Consider the following 12,070-nt stretch of genomic DNA (forward strand, 5'->3'; position numbering starts at 1 on the left):
GGGTATTTTCACGTGTTCTGGACATTTCCATCAAGAAGTTCTCATTTTTTCGTGCAATGTTGTGCAGTTTGAGGCTGAATTTAGCACAGGCTTGTGGTGACCTGAGATGTGCACCAAGGATCTTTGAAATGGCATGAGTTGTGGATCCCCGTATGAGAGAAGGGAACTTCCTGTCTTTGCTCTCACAGGCACATGGAGCGTGATTCTCTAGTGCCATGCTCATGCTTCTGAGTTAGTAGCATATTGCTTTCATTTTGCTCAGGTATAAATGATTGCACAAGGTTCAAGGCAGTGGATCTGTCTGATGTAGGTATTTATATGGCTCGCATCACCATAGCTGAGCACAGGCATCACTGGATTTTATTCTCACTACACATTTGTGAAGTAGACAGGTATTATCCCCATTTTACAGATAGGGAATTGAGGCACCAGACAGATTAACTGACTTGGGCAGGGTCACTCAGGGAGTTTGTGGCCAAGTTGGGAACTTAACCGAGGTCACCTGAGTCTAAATCCAATGAGACCCAATAGACTACCCCAAGGAGAGCCAGGCCCATAGTCTCCTCGCTATGGCAGAGCTTTTATCACCTTTAATGACGATGGTAAGGTTAATTAGGATACAATGGCTGTATTGGGTAGGGTTGTCTGTGCTCCTCCTGCATTTGGTAATTCCTCTTCCTGTGTTTCAGGAACTGGTTTTGTTGTTCATGAGTGACTCCTGAAGTAGGTCCACTAGTCTGATGCCCCATCTTGCTCAGGCCTTGAAGTGTCAATAATTACTGAGGCCCTGCCACTACCTTCCTACACCCCTTTACTCAATTTTCATATGATGGCTGATTACACAGAGTCACCCCTGTTATCAGTCTAGGCAGGAACCGACTGGAATCTCTACAATCAGGCCATTAGCATTTTAGTTCCAGGAGCTCTCACTATAAACATTAGACACTTTTCTTATTATAAGTCAACATATTGTATCTGAGTCAATTTTCTGTGTGTGTGTGTGTGTGTGTGTGTGTGAGAACTAGAGTTGATCAGTGAACTAGAGTTTGAGCTGAAAGTTACACAACAACCTTTCCATTACTAAGGCAGTTGTGAGCTACCTATCCTCACACTTTCCTATATTTTCCTATCTCTTAGCTCAAACCACGATCCATTATCCATTTCTTTCAGTAACCCTTTAAGAGAGTCCAACTCAACTCTCAGGGATTCTTGATTTTCCTGTCTGACTCCATCCTGCGTTTGGTCTCTGATCTAATTATCATCTATCACTAACTTACGTAGGCATAATATCTTGTGTTGTCATATGTATCACATCATGTGTTATATTTTCATCTCTTCATTAATCCCACGCCTCCATTATTAAATCTAATTTTATACTTAGATCCTTCCCTGCCTTTCTTGACAATGAATGACTATTTTAACACCTTTTAGGCCTGAAGATTTGAAACCTCATTATTTCTTATTTTTTTTTAAAAGCTTCTGATAATTTTTGGCATTTTGTCATATTTTGTAACCATCAAGTGTATCTAAGGCTGATAAACTAATTATCTCTTGCCCTTCTCTGTCTAACATAAAAGGATTAAATTTATCACATGCAGTTCTAGTTGCATTAAACATAGACACGTTCCCTTTTGAGGAGAAAGATAGAAATCAGTGGCTTTTATTAAAGGGTTTTCTCTGCACATTAGAATCTTCCCTTAATTTTAGAAGTGCTGTTAGTAATTTTGCTTATTTTCTATTCATTTAAAATGGTTTCATATTCTTCAGAAGAAGATTGACTTATATTAGGGCCCAGTTTTATAAAACTCACTCGCATGAGTAATCAATCCCCAGTGAGTTCAGCGGGGCTATTATTATACGACAATATTAGAGCTGTGTGGAGAAAGGTAATTACATTTAACGGAGGATTTCAATAATTCAAAATTTGGTTTAGTTTGGTTTAACTCTCCACAGCAAGAAAAGCCTTCAGCCCCTGGCTGGCTTCCCCAGAGCTGCAGAAGCCCTGGGGTCTGATGCCCCAGGGGGATCTGCATATTGGATGGTAGGGGAACCGCAGGCCCTGGAAGCCTGGGCTCCCCAGGAGCCCACCAGGCAGGCAGCAGCACAGCTAGGTGGGTGCTAGTAGGAAACTAGGCAGAAAACTGCCTGGCAGGTAGGGTTTGAAAACTGCCTGGCTTCTGAATGTTTCAATTTTGACAAATTGGCAAATTCCAATGAAAAACTGTTTCATCAGAACCTTTCCAACCAGCTCTAAACATTACAGGTGTGCATGGCCCTACAAAGTCAAATGGATACATGCGTCCTGCCCCGAGGAGCTTACATACTTAGGGCCTGATCCTGCAAATGCTTTCAGCCAAATGCAGTGCTTACTACTGTGGATACTCTCATTAGCTTTAAACACTGTTCTCAGGAGTAAGTCTTGGCAAGATCCAGTGGTAAATTGTAACTACTTAAGTAAGGATCATAGAATCAGAGAAACATAGGGCTACAAGGGACTTCCAGAGGGCACCTAATCTGTCTCCCCATGCTGACCTAGACCATCCCTGCCAGGCGTTTGTTTAACCTGTTCTTTAAAACCTCCAGTGATGCAGATTCCACAACTCCTAAGTCATTTGATCCTTCAGCCCTTGGTTTTCATAGAATCACCACTGAAATGTTCTAAAGGTTCATGTTACTTAATAGATGTGCATGTTGCTGTTTATGAACTACAGGTGGGCCCAAGTCACAGCAGATAGCTCCAGATTTGGATTCTGAATTTTCCAAAGAGAAAAGGGTGGTTTGGGGTCCTTTACAGAGAGCAATTCGGATCTCTATACTGAGTCTCACCCAGAAATGGCACTTCAAGCAGCACTGTGCCCTCTCACACCATGCTGGGGTACTAATTCGGTACTTTTACGGAAGAGCTCTACCTCCTGAATCAAACCCTCGGCACTTTTGGCATCACCTTATTTTCCCTTGGAGGTCTCAAAACCCTGCTCCGCTTCTGAGGTCTGAAGACATTACAACCAGAGGGGGTCGGACTGCAGGGCGATGGGAAAATGACCATCATGCAATACACATCTAAGGCAAATCAGCAAGTTATCAACATCCAGACGGGTAATCTTTCCCGTGGTGGGTAAATATTTGTGTCTGTGAGGCTGTCGGTACCCTGCTGCCATTTGGACGCTGTGTCTATGTATTGCAGTGAATGACATTTGATTTAAAAGTGGCTTGAGTGGGAAACCAGGGTGATTCACCTGCAGGGATTGTGCAGCACATTTACATAATGAAATCAGTATGAAATCATGGTAGCGAAAGGGGCTGCTTTCTCCTCAGATCTTTGTGCTCATTGAAAGCAATAATGATGCCCACCCCAGCTAAACATAGAGACTCATGAAATGACACTCTGGGAGAGGCATGGCTAAACCATCAGTCACAGTTCCAAAAGCATAGCCTGGGTTTCTATGTGAAAGATTGCTTGGATATAGAATTTTCAGCAGCCAATAAGCTATTGCTCCATCTCAGACATATGGTTCTGTAATGGACATATTTGCAATACGATTGTATTACATTGGTTAAGTGTTGCCAACTCTTGCTATTTATCTTGACCCTCGCAATATCTGGAGCATTTCTTAAAATCATAGAATCATAGAATATCAGGGTTGGAAGGGACCTCAGGAGGTCATCTAGTCCAACCCCCTGCTCAAAGCAGGACCAATCCCCCATAGTTGCCCCAGATCCCTAAATGGCCCCCTCAAGGATTGAACTCCCAACCCTGGGTTTAGCAGGCCAATGCTCAAACCACTGAGCTATCCCTCCCCCCAAGTCCTAGCTACTAGATTTGTGTGATGAGAGGAAAACTTCAGCATTTACTTAAACTTACTTTTTTTTATGGACTTCATGATTAAAGGGGGAAAGCTTGAAAACGTGACCCAACGGCACCCTGGAGACTCAGAAGCCAGAACGCAAATTACACCCCCCTCCCCCCAGCATTTTGTTTGTTTTGTTTTTGAAAATCTTGTGATTTTTATGATAATCGCATGATTTTTGAGCCTGACTCAAAATTTTTAAACACTTGGGGTTAGCAATATTGATATTGTCTAAATGCCCAGTGCTATGCCACATGCAGACATCAAGAGGGTCCCTGTCCTAGAGAATTTACAGTTTAGAAGACAAAATTGAAAGAACATAAGAATGCCCATACAGGGTCAGATCAATAGTCCATCTAGGTCAGGATGTCTTTCTGACAGAGGCCAAAGCCAGATGCTTCAAAAGGAATGAACAGAATAGGGCAATTATCAAGGGATCTATGCCCTGTCATCTAGTCCCAATATCTGGCAGTCAAATGCTTAGGGACACCCAGAGCATGGGCTTGCACCCCTGACCATCTTGGCTAATAGCCATTGATGGACCTATCTTCCATTAAGTTACCTAATTCTGGGAGAACTAAAGGCTGGTAGTTAAATCTCCTCCCCAATGCAGTCTATTACATTATGCAACTAGTTTAGATTACTTTTATTTCAGGTTAAAGGAAACAGCAAAGAAAGAAATCCACCAGCCATGATTGCTACTTTGATGGCTGTTGTTTTTTTTTTTTTTTCCAGTCAGTTGTGCCAATTCCTTCTCCAGTTATACTGATTTCCTCGTGCAAACTGTTGACACATTTTCAAAAGTGATTAGTGATTTTGTGTACCTCCGTTTTTGGGTATCTAACTGGGGATGCCTTAAAAGGATTAAGTTTTCAGGGGGTAGATACACAGCACTCACAGACAGCTGCAGCGGCACAGGAGCCAGCAAACAGAGCTGTAAACAGGGGAGCTTGAGTGGGAGTTTGTAAGGGGAGTTTGTCTTGTGGTGCTTGTTTTTTTTTTTTTTTTGCTGTGGGTGGTGGTGTTTTGGGTGTGGTTTGTGTTTCCCAGATTAACAGGATTTAGGTGGGGAGGCTACGACAGATACAGAGGCAGCAGTGGGAGTGACCCATGTAGCCAAAGACACAATGAGGATGACTGGATGTGGAAGCTGCGGTATGTACATGATCCTGGAGGGGGCACCTGGTAAGAGTTTTGTCTGTATGAAGTGCTGTTTGATAGAGCTGATGGAGGAAAAGATCCGAGGTTTGGAGATGCAGGTGGAAAGTCTGGTTGAGTTTAGGAAGGGGTTCGAGCAGATTATGGAGCAAAGACATGAGGTATCTGAAGGGAAAAGCTCAGACTTGCAGGTGGAATCAGGGCTGGGGAATTCTGAGGGGAGACTGGGTGAGGAAAGTGGTCAGTGGAAGCATGTGACTAAGAGAACCAGGCAGAGGAAAAGATGGGCTAGTGAAGGAGAAATAGAGCTCAAGAATAGGTTTGCAGAGTTGGAAAATGAAGAAGGGGCTCAGCAGATAGTCACTGAAGGTGGAAGGGCAAGGAAGAAGAGAAGAGCGGCTAGTCCTATAGGAAAAGGGGAAGAGTCAATGGAGATTACACCAAATATGAGCCCCAGGAGGATACAGGATGGGTTAAAGAGGATTACAAGAGAGAATAGGAATGGAAAGAACTTGCAGCCAGAGGGAACAGGGGATAGACTGGAGAATAGCACCGTCACTAGGAAAAGGCAGGTCTATGTGATTGGGGACTCTTTACTGAGAAGAATAGATAGGCCTGTAACCAGAGCTGATCCAGAGAATAGGAGGGTGTGCTGTCTTCCAGGTGCTAAGATACGGGATGTAGACCTGAGGATGAAAAGGATTCTAAAGGGAGCAGGAAAAGAATCCCCTAATTATCCTTCATGTGGGAACAAATGATACGGCTAGATTCTCGCTGGAAAGTATTAAGGGGAAGACGCTTAAGGAAATCGAGGCTCAGGTCATCTTAAGTGGGATTCTGCCTATTCCTAGAGAAGGGCAACAAAGGTGTGACAAGATTATGACTATCAACAGATGGCTTAGGCAGTGGTGCTATAAGGAGGGCTTTGGGATGTATGGCCACTGGGAGGCATTCATGGACAGAGGACAGTTCTCTCGGGATGGACTTCATCTGAGTAGGGAAGGAAATAGACTTCTAGGATGGAGGCTGGCACAACTGATTAAGAGAGCTTTAAACTAGGAATTTGGGGGAGATGGTTGGGAGATGTCCAGGTAATCTCCACGCCGGATTTTAGCATTGAGAGGAAAGAAAACGAAGTAAGAAAGGATACAGCTGTGGGTAGGAGGAAGGGCAGTGTAGATACCAGTCTAATAGGTTATACTGGCTGTAGAATGACCATGCCTAATAGGGTACAGAATGTGAGTGAGGCCAAACAGCAAAAATTAAGATGTTTGTACACTAATGCAAGGAGCCTAGGTAACAAAATGGAGGAACTAGAGCTACTGGTGCAGGAAGTAAAACCAGATATTAGAGGGATAACAGAAACATGGTGGAATAGTAGTCATGACTGGACTACAGGTATTGAGGGTTATGTGCTGTTTAGGAAAGATTGAAATAAAGGTAAAGGTGGTGGAGTAGCATTGTATATCAATTATGAGGTAGAATGTAAAGAAATAAGAAGCAATGAAATGGATATTACTGAGTCCGTCTGGACAAAAATTACATTGGGGAAGAAAACTATTAGAGCCTCCCCTGGGATAGTGCTTGGGGTGTGCTATAGACTGCCGGGATCTAATCTGGATATGGATAGAGCCCTTTTAAATGTTTTTAATAAAGTAAATACTAATGGAAACTGTGTGATCATGGGAGACTTTAACTTCCCAGATATAGACTGGAGGACGAGTGCTAGTAATAATAATAGGGCTCAGATTTTCCTAGATGCGATAGCTGATGGATTCCTTCATCAAGTTGTTGCTGAACCGACTAGAGGGGATGCCATTTTAGATTTGGTTTTGGTGAGTAGTGAGGACCTCATAGAAGAAATGGTTGTAGGGGATAGTCTTGGCTCAAGTGATCATGAGCGAATTCAGTTCAAACTGAAAGGAAGGATTAACAAAAATAAATCTGCCACTAGGGTTTTTGATTTCAAAAGGGCTGACTTTCAAAAATTAAGGAAATTAGTTAGGGAAGTGAATTGAACTGAAGAATTTATAGATCTAGAGGAGGTCTGGGATTATTTTAAATCAAAGCTGCAGAAGCTATTGGAAGCCTGCATCCCAAGAAAGGGGAAAAAATTCATAGGTAGGAGTTGTAGACCAAGCTGGATGAGCAAGCATCTCAGAGAGGTGATTAAGAAAAAGCAGAAAGCATACAGGGAGTGGAAGAAGGGAGGGATCAGCAAGGAAATCTACCTTATTGAGGTCAGAACATGTAGGGATAAAGTGAGACAGGCTAAAAGTCAAGTAGAGTTGGACCTTGCAAAGGGAATTAAAACCAATAGTAAAAGGTTCTATAGTCATATAAATAAGAAAACAAGGAAAGAAGAAGTGGGACCGCTAAACACTGAGGATGGAGTGGAGGTCAAGGATAATCTAGGCATGGCCCAATATCTAAACAAATACTTTGCCTCAGTCTTTAATAAGACTAAAGAGGATCTTAGGGATAATGGTAGCATGACAAATGGGAATGAGGATATGAAGGTAGACATTACCATATTTGAGGTAGAAGCGAAACTCAAACAGCTTTATGGGACTAAATCGGGGGGCCCAGATAATCTTCATCCAAGAATATTAAAGGAATTGGCACATGAAATTGCAAGCCCATTAGCAAGAATTTTTAATGAATCTGTAAACTCAGGGGTTGTACCGTATGATTGGAGAATTGCTAACATAGTTCCTATTTTTAAGAAAGGGAAAAAAGGTGATCCGGGTAATTATAGGCCTGTTAGTTTGACATCTGTAGTATGCAAGGTCTTGGAAAAAGTTTTGAAGGAGAAGGTAGTTAAGGACATTGAAGTCAATGATAAATGGGACAAAATACAACATGGTTTTACAAAAAGTAGATCATGCCAAACCAACCTGATCTCCTTCTTTGAGAAAGTAACAGATTTTTTAGACAAAGGAAAAGCAGTGGATCTAATTTACCTAGATTTTAGTAAGGCATTTGATACCATGCCACATGGGGAATTATTAGTTATATTGGATAAGATGGGGATCAATAGGAAAATTGAAAGGTGGATAAGGAACTGGTTAAAGGGGAGACTACAACGGGTCCTACTGAAAGGTGAACTGTCAGGCTGGAGGGAAGTTACCAGTGGAGTTCCTCAAGGATCAGTTTTGGGACCAATCTTATTTAATTGTTTTATTACTGACCTTGGTACAAAAAGTGGGAGTGTGCTAATAAAGTTTGCGGATGATACAAAGCTGGGAGGTATTGCCAATTGAGAGAAGGACAGGGATATCCTACAGGAGGATCTGGATGACCTTGTAAACTGGAGTAATAGTAATAGGATGAAATTTAATAGTGAGAAGTGTAAGGTCATGCATTTAGGGATTAATAACAAGAATTTTAGTTATAAGCTCGGGACACATCAATTAGAAGTAACGGAGGAGGAAAAGAACCTTGGAGTATTGGTTGATCATAGGATGACTATGAGCTGCCAATGTGATATGGCCGTGAAAAAAGCTAATGCGGTCTTGGGATGCATCAGGAGAGGTATTTCCAGTAGGGATAAGGAGGTTTTAGTACCTTTATACAAGGCACTGGTGAGACCTCACCTGGAATACTGTGTGCAGTTCTGGTCTCCCATGTTTAAGAAGGATGAATTCAAACTGGAAAGGTACAGAGAAGGGCTACTAGGATGATCCGAGGAATGGAAAACTTGTCTTATGAAAGGAGACTCAAGGAGCTTGGCTTGTTTAGCCTAACTAAAAGAAGGTTTAGGGGAGATATGATTGCTCTCTATAAATATATCAGAGGGATAAATACCGGAGAGGGAGAGGAATTATTTAAGCTCAGTACCAATGTGGACACAAGAACAAATGGATATAAACTGGCCACCAGGAAATTTAGACTAGAAATTAGACGAAGGTTTCTAACCATCAGAGGAGTGAAGTTTTGGAATAGCCTTCCAAGGGAAGCAGTGGGGGCAAAAGATCTATCTGGCTTTAAGATTAAAGTCAATAAGTTTATGGAGGAGATGGTATGATGGGATAACATGGTTTTGGTAATTAAATATTCATGGTAAATAGACCCAATGGCCTGTGATGGGATATTAGATGGGGTGGGATCTGAGTTACCCAGGAAAGAATTTTCTGTAGTATCTGGCTGATGAATCTTGCCCATATGCTCAGGGTTTAGCTGATCGCCATATTTGGGGTCGGGAAGGAATTTTCCTCCAGGGCAGATTGGAAGAGGCCCTGGAGGTTTTTCGCCTTCCTCTGTAGCATGGGGCACGGGTCACTTGCTGGAGGATTCTCTGCTCCTTGAAGTCTTTAAACTACGATTTGAGGACTTCAATAGCACAGATATAGGTGTGAGGTTTTTTGCAGGAATGGTGGGTGAAATTCTGTGGCCTGCATTGTGCAGGAGGTCAGACTGGATGATCATAGTGGTTCCTTCTGACCTAAATATCTATGAATCTATGAAGTTCATGCTCCTTTAAGATGTCTCAAACTGGGCTCCCAAAAATTAAGACATGCAAAATCACCACTGGAGTTGGTTGAAATTATTTTGATGGAACATTTTTTCCATCGAAACACGCTATGTCATCAAAACTGACATGTTTCATGGGACCATGTCAATTTAGATGAAATTTTCAAAGGGGAAAAGCCAAACCATTTCATTTGATTCTCTTTTGGACAATGTGAAAATGATTTGTTTTGACTTTATTGTTTCTATTCATTTTGTTTTGACTTTTATATTATTAATAAAATTAATAGCATGAACTTTCTAACTATAAGGATAGTTAAGTACTGGAACAGACTTCCAAAGGAGGTTATGGAGTCTCCATCACTGGAGGTTGTTAATAACAGGTTAGCGAAACACCTGTTAGGGATGGTCTAGGTTTACTTGGTCCTGCCTCAGCTGGGTTTGATGACTTCTCAAGGTCCCTTCCAGATCTACATTTCTATGATTCTATGTTATATTTAACATTATATATATATATATAATTTACTGTTTTAATAGGATATAAAAGTCAAAACAAAATGAACCAACATTGTTACTGAAGTGAACTAATTTAACATTATTGAAATAAAATATTTCTATGTTACGAAACTGACATTTTTTGGAATTTTCATTCTGTGGGAAAATTCCAATTCAGAACTTTTTTTTCCAGAATTTTGGAATTTCCCATGGAAAAGAAATTCCACTTTCCAATCAGCTCTGATCACCAGTCACTTTTGTGTTGGCCAAGATGTAATTTAGCCTTATCACGAAAGACCTGAATTAAAAGGATTCTATCAGGTTGCTTATCAATGTATTTTAAAAATGGCCTTGCCTTTGTTAATGACACTTTGGATGAATACCAGAATAATGTTTTATCATCTATGTGATATCCCGTACTGGCAGTGAGAGGGTTAAGGGGAGCCAGAGAGTTCAATTATCCCATCCTGTAGCATCTGGAAGGGAGACGGCTAATTAAGGAATAGCCCTTGTTGGGGAGAACCAGACTGAGTGGTTCCTATAAGGGAAGGACTGCAGGGCAATAAGGAGAAGACCCTGGAGAGAGGTAGTTGGGAGTTTCCTCTCTCTGAGAAAGGAAACACAGAGGGACCTGCAGGAAGGCGCTTGTCCCCTGGGACTGTCCCTAAAGGGAGAGAGCAGCTGGGGAGAAAGAGATTCCTAATGCAGGCATGGGAGAAGAGAAACTCCAGGGAAGACGCTCGGGAGGGGATAGGAAGAAAGCCCTGAGAGGCAGCACTCCATAACTGTGAGGAGGAATTCTGCAGAGACTGAAAGAGAGGTAGAGAGTCTGTGGAGGGTTGAACTTGGGGAGGTGGATGAGTATTCATTCCTTTGAGTTGGGCTATCATTACCCTGGAAGGGATGGGACTCTTAGTGTGACTTGACCGGAGCGCTCGTTATTACAAAGACCACTGAAGTCCAGAGGATTGGGAAGGTAGAGAGGCTTCAATGTTGGGTCTCGTGGTAAGCCAGTTTTCTGTTCTGGCTGTCATATTCTTCCAAAGTATTGTCCTGTGTTGGGTTGTTTCCCTGGAAAGATGAATGTTGTTTCTTTAAAAAAAAAAAAAAGTCTTCCACTGAAATTTTGTAAAACGTTCCCTGGTAACAGTTCCATTGATGTTACATTTTGTAAAAGCTTTTTTTGGCCTTAAGCACTTGACCTCATCTCATTAAAGCAGCTTGACTGTATTACCAGTGATGGAAAGTGAATACAAAACAGTTATGTGAATGGACTGCTATCTACACATCTATGATGGCTTTGTTTTCTGTGTGCTGTGCTCTACCATGGAAACTTTACCTTTGTTCTTTCTTGGTGTACTTTTTCCCATTAGCTTAACATAAAAATCCGATTGACACTACACCGTATATGAAAATAAACCTCATAAAATGGCTGAAGCAAGTTTATTTTTAAAAAAAGTTGAACAAATCTTCATGGACTCTATTATTCACCTGACTCCACTGCGTACATGTACAACCTGTAAATGCACAATAACAGGACCTTTGTGGAGGTGATGCATTACTGCTGTACTATGAATAACTTGCTTATCAGCCTGAAGTGATGAGTACAACAGCATAGATCTGTGAAGTCTCTTTCTGTCAGGTTGCACCTGTCTTGTGCATCGTCTTAACTCCAGTGCCATTCAGAGTGGCCAGATGGCTAGTTCTTTTAGTTGCCATAGCCTCTGTTGAAGATTCTATAATGCTTCAAGCATCACACAAGTCAATCTTCTAATGCCACAGATCTTGTGAGTGGCATAATATTTTCCAGGCATCTGATGTAGTTCACCTCTTCTTCTCATACATTTTCATCAGTAGAGCTGTCAGGCAGTACAGCAAGCAATTCTGACTATTAAGAAGGGGAAATAAGGTCATCCCATGGCACATTTTATATGTAGTCTTTACACAGTCTGGTTTGCTTGTCATTAGGGAACAACAGAGAGACAAGGTGGGTGAGGTAATATCTTTTAAAAGACCAGGTTCTGTTACATTACGTCACCCACCTTGTCTCTCTAATCTCATGGGACCAACACGGCTACAACAACACTGCAAACAACAAG

The sequence above is a fragment of the Chelonia mydas genome, chromosome 3 (assembly GCF_015237465.2).
Source record: "Chelonia mydas isolate rCheMyd1 chromosome 3, rCheMyd1.pri.v2, whole genome shotgun sequence".
Lineage (NCBI taxonomy): Eukaryota > Metazoa > Chordata > Testudines > Cheloniidae > Chelonia > Chelonia mydas.